The sequence below is a fragment of the Rhincodon typus genome, unplaced genomic scaffold (assembly GCF_021869965.1).
Source record: "Rhincodon typus isolate 14 unplaced genomic scaffold, sRhiTyp1.1 hic_rhity00001172, whole genome shotgun sequence".
In the NCBI taxonomy this organism is placed as follows: Eukaryota; Metazoa; Chordata; class Chondrichthyes; order Orectolobiformes; family Rhincodontidae; genus Rhincodon; species Rhincodon typus.
Window position 1 is genome coordinate 22,063 of NW_025966810.1, and position 6,000 is coordinate 28,062.

Genomic DNA, 6,000 nt, shown 5'->3' on the forward strand with positions numbered 1-6,000 from the left:
CATGACGTAAACCTTCCTTTGTCATGTTTGGTTGAGGCGCAAATAAGCGGATGTGCTGTGTCATTGGGCGCTATTTGCTGCCTCCTAAAGCTACAGAGCGGTACTGCACTTCTCTAACAGGTCAACAAGAACCCAGCTCCCCTGCACTCAAGGGCTGGATATCTCATTAGCCAGCAGATCAGCTGCTTCAGTCTCAACAACGATATAGTACGAGCTGCCTGTATAGCACGTAAGACGACACTTTCACTGTACTTCGGTACACGTGACAGTAATAAATCAAATCAAATACAGCCATATTCTAGCCTTAAGGCACAGGAACCAGACAAAAAAAACTACAAAAATAATCCATGCTAGTGTTTATACGCCACATCGGCTCTGCCCAGCACATCTACACAGCAATGTTGGAGGATTCAATTGAGGTATTCAAAAGAGTATTGGATAATTGGTTGATTTAAAATAATTTGCAGATCTACAGGGGAAGGTCTAGGGCTTAGGAACTGCTCTTCCAGCAAGATGGTAAGCAGATAATGGATGTTGAATTGCCTCCTTTAACATAGTGCACACTTTTTGATTATATGATATTAGGGCTACCCATGACTAAGCAGCACAAAATGGCTGATGGCTGCCCATGGCTAATGCAGCAGAACATGGCTGACAGCAGTTGGAGGGCTTGGGAAAATATTTGCTTAATGTGGTCTTCACAAGTGGAACAATAGTAGCTCTGTAGACTCATGATTACTGGACTAGGATAGAATATGCAACTGCAGTTGCTCATGCATAAGACATAGATGAGAATGTTTCACACTAATTAATTGTTACTCTTGAATTATGAAATCATTCTGTTATAATACTAAGAGTAGGTTTTAGTTAGAATTCTTCAAATAATCATATAGATTCCAAAGTAATTATAGATTCACGTATCTAAAAAACATCACTAAAAGCCTTAGAGGAAAAGATTCAAACAAGCTTCAGACAGTAAAGCAACACCCCGCCCCCCTGCCATACCATTCCAGGGAGAAATGAATCATAGGTACAGAAATTAGCAGACACTGGAATGTGGATTGAATAAACACATTAAGACACAACTTGTTAGCTAAACAATTCTAATATTAGGTGTAATCACATAACTTGGTTTGAAGTGTTCAAAAATCAATATTCTTTTGTAATTCCTGTAATGAGGAGCTTAAAAGCTCCTGAAGTGATAGGCAAATATCCAATTAATTGGCAGTTAACATGGTGCAGCTGGCAAATGTTACTTGATTACAGCGTCCATTCTGAAAAGCTTCAAGAAGGAAGATAAAAGTCTGGGAAACATCATGAAGGAGCAGGGGTGGACCACAAGCCTGTCCTTCTCTTTGTTGTTCAGTGATAATATGACACCAGGTTATAGTCCAACAGGTTTATTTGAAAACACAAGCTTTCAAACATTGTGCAACAATTGCCAGATGAGAGTATTCCCTCCCAATGGGGGAATACTTCAGTGGTCAAGGGCATTCAGCCTCCAATCTTCGGGTAAGCGTTCTCCAAAGCAGACTTCAAGATACACAACAACGCAGAATCACGGATCAGAGGTTGATGGCCAAGTACCGCATCCATGAGGTCAGCCTCAACCGTGATCTTGGGTTCATGTTGCCCTATATACTCTTACACAGATCTTCTCTCACACACACAGTCTCTTTCACACACACACATACACTCCCTCACACACACACGCACACGCATATACATATAAATCTATGTGGTGAATTATTTCATCCAAGATGTTTGTGCATTTGCAGATACAATCTATTTTGTTCAAATAAACAAAACCAGCCTGACTCCAGGTTAAAACATGGACAGATTCTAAAAAATGCCTCACACATAAAATGCATTGTCTGACCTGAGATGTCACCTCTTGTATAGACTGATAAAACCTTTAATTATCTCAGGGCAATGACTTGAGAGAAATTCTGGGATTTGAATTTTAATCAATAGAAACCTGTGTCTCCTTTCTAACGGATTAAAGATTCAACAGGAGGCAGTCAGTGAGCTATTTTTGGGGTTGTTAACTTTCTGCTTATAAATTCTGTGTCAGTATACCTCTTCTTCCACACTATACTTGAGGAAGGAGCAGAGCTTTGAAAGCTAGTGTTTTCAAATAAACCTGTTTGTCTGTAACCTGGTGTCATGTGATTTTTGACCTTGTGTGCTAAATGGGATTGACTTGAAATAGATCTAGCAAAGCAAGAGTTATAGAGATAGGCTGAATAGGCTGGGATTTTTTTCACTGGAGCATTACAAGATTGAAGGGTGACCTTATAAAGGTTTATGAAATCATGAGGGGCATAGATAAGGGGAATAGCAAGGGTCTTTTCCCTCAGGTGGGGAAGTTCAAAACTAGGGGGCATATTTTCAAGGTGAGAGGAGAAAGTTTTCAAAAGGACATGAGGGGCAACTTTTTCTTACACAGAGTGTGGTTCATGTGTAGAATGAACTGCCAGAGGAAGTGGTGAATGCAGGTACAGTTACAATGTTTAAAAGACATTTGAATAAGTACATGAATAGGAAAGGTTTGGAGCAAAAAGGGCCAAATGCAGGCAAGTGAGACTAGTTTAGTTTGGGCACATGGTCAGCATGGACTAGTTGGACCAAAGGGTCTGTTTCCATGCTTCATGACTCTATCTCCTTCTCATATTGGGCAAGTTGATGAATTCCAAAATCTCTACCATCCATCCTGGCTCTTTCAGTACAACTGCGGACCATTCTGCAAAGAGACAGAGGGAGGGATACAGTAAGATGGAAGTGGTTGGCATAGCTGTTTGTGCTTGTACAGGTGGAGGAATGGTGGTGACGTGCCACATTTAGGGTGTACGAAGTGCAGAGGGCAGAAAGGGTTAGTAGTTTAGGAGAATGGGGTGGATGAGGACCATTGAGAGAAGATACATTATGCAGTAGTAAAAGTGGTGGCCCATGAGACTTGGTGGGATGTGTGTGCAGTGGCAGTGTTAGGTATCAATGAGAAGATACAGACACTTGCCCTCACAAAGCACGGAAAGTCATTAGCCTCCTTCCTGCACTGTTGGGTGATCTTTCAGACCATGGACACTGCATTGACCTGGGTGGCAGCTTCAGTCGAGGGCAGTCAGGTCCACAGGAATGAGGGCACCTTTCCTTGCCAGCATTCCGTCCACCAGAACTTTCAAGCACCTGTCAGCAAATGGAGATGACTGTATTGACCATCGCCAGGTGATTCTGACAATGCAACTGGTTATTCCTGGCTTGCAGCGTTTGAACTGGTGCACAGCTGGTATTTAAATATGGTATGGGTGGCACAAATCCTGCAAGGTCCCAGAAGTAGCTGGTAAACACAATATAGCACTTGCACAATCCTGTAGAAGCATAATGCATACATAATGAGGTGAACAACAGAGAATTGAGCGAGATAACTGGCAAGAGCTTTACAGACAGAAACCCTCTATGAAAATCTCTGGAATTAACACAGGGCTGATCTTGGTGAAATTCAGTTCTATGTTTTAGATTTCAGATTATCAATGAGTAATTTAGTTAAGAATCTATAAGATTAATAATAGTAAAAATATCCAATAATACTTTTAGGAAGAACTGATCAAGTTACTAACTTATTTCTCACAGTTTAGGTGAATGAAAGCACTTAGAGCAAAATGTGCTAGAAAAAGTTAGAACTTGTCCATTCACGTTGGTGAAATCTAATAGGATAAGCCGTCATTCCTGCCTAACGTACGATGTAGCACCAATAAAGTACCTTCAACTGTGGATTCTTATTACTTCAGATTTAAATTTTGTTGAATTTAAAAATTTTTTTGAACTTTTTCTCTTTTTTTCCATCTGCTTTTCTTTGTCCCTTTGTTGACTTTCTTCTACATGATTAACATTGGTTAAGTGTACTAGTTCACACTTACTAGTTTAGAATATGCATGCCTCAGTCATGATTTGTCCATGTGCTTAGTTAAAGAAGCACATTAATGATTACCCCATTTATTCAGCTTCCAGTTCTAGACTGGACCCTTTCCAAGTCCACTCTAATTTTGCCTTTAACTTAATATATCCCTCATGCCGTCGTTCTTAACCGGGTTCTTTACTTCCGGCAACATTATTCCTTTTCATTAGGTCTATCCCAACTTTTATTTGGAATCATAAAACAGCTATAGCACAGGCCATTCAGTCCATGGCAGCACTCTGCACAAACCAATCAATTAGTCCCGATCCCTTACTTTTTCCCTATAAACTTACTAGTAGTTTCTCTTTAGATAATTTTCCAATTACTTTTCGAGTGTTGTGATTAAGTCTGCATCCATCAACCTCAAAGAATCTGATTCCAAATTGTAGATACTTTAAAAAGCATTCAATCAGGATTTGTGGGCTTCACTGGCTAGGCCAGCGTTTATTGCTCATCCCCAGTTGCTCTTGAGAAGATGGGGGTCAGCTGCCTTCTTGATCTGCAGCAGTTCATTTAGTATAGGAAAACTTAGTACTATTAGAGAGGAAGTTCCAACAATTTAACCCAGTGACACTATTTGCTATGAAATAAATCTTCTCATGTCTCCTTTTGTCAATCACCTTAACTTCATATCCTTTATTTCTTGACCTTCTGCCAAAGGAAAGGTTCTTTCCATAAACTCTGTCTAGACCTTTCATGATTTTGAAATCTCTTTTCTAAGGAGAATCACTACTGCTTTCGCCTTCTCCACTCTGCCCGCATAACAGAAGTTTCTCTTCCCGAGATCATAGTCGTAAATCATATCTGCACATTCTCAAAGCATTCACATCTTTCCTCAAGGGCAGTGTTCAGAATTGGCTCCAGGTGAGGCCAAAACCAGTGGTTCTAAAGATTCAAATAACTTCCTTTCTTAAGTCTCTAATTGTAAAATCCAAAATCTGTTCAACTCTTTAATGATATTCTTAGCTGGCCTTGCCTTCTTCAATGATTTGTGTACATAATCCAAGTCTCTGTTCCAGCACCTCATTTAGAATTGTACCCTAACAGTTACATCACCCATCTTTGTTCTTCCTACCAATATTTATTACTTCACGCTAAATTTCACCTGTCACATGCCAGCTTTTTCCAACAGCTTGTCTAGTCCTCAAAGTCAATTACCGTCTTTCACAGTTCACGATAAATAAGATTCTTTTTGTCCCAAAAACAATCTGTCCCTCACTCCTCTGAACCAAAAGCAGTAGACAAGTTCCAACAATGCTGTAATCAAGTCTGCTCTATGTCCTATTTCTTGAACTTTCCCTCAAAATAAAAAAAATCTTATTTTACTATTTCATTGCACGTCAAACTTTTTAAACTTGCACTTGATCCACATTCTCACGTCAACAACTAACAATTTATAGTTGCAGTTTTCCATCTTCATTGTAACAGAATTAGAAGTCTAACTATTCCAAGATGTTTATATTTGTTACATTTGAACTATCTTACTCGTTCACACCATTCACACTTTTACTTCCTTTAAATACTAATCCGTAGCAACATTACTAACAAAAATGATGTAAATTTGTTGGCCAAGTTTCTGACTATTACAAAAAAAGCTTTGTTTCAATTTGGTACGTAATCATTTGTTTAAATAACCTGTGTATAACATCCCTTTAACGTGGTTATTTCACCATATATCACAGGCTAGATCACTAAATTCACAGCTACCAGGCAATAATTTCTTCTTCTGCCCAATAATTGAAGGCAATGCTTGGACCAATTGGAGTTAAACTACCTTGTTTAAAACATTAACAAAGCTTGGCAGTTATGTGTCAGTCATAATTAAGTGGTGCCTTCTCCATGGCAAAGCCTGTACCGATCACAGTCCACTTGCCAATCAGCACTCTCTGCTCATACAGTATAAATGGTGTTTTCCCTTTGGCATTTCTCATGAGTTGTTCCAATGAGAGCAACACTAAAAGCTTTGACAAACTGTGCCTTTTTGTCAACAAGGGCAGCATAGTGCTCAGTGGTTAGCACTGCTGCCTCACAGCACCAGGGACCTG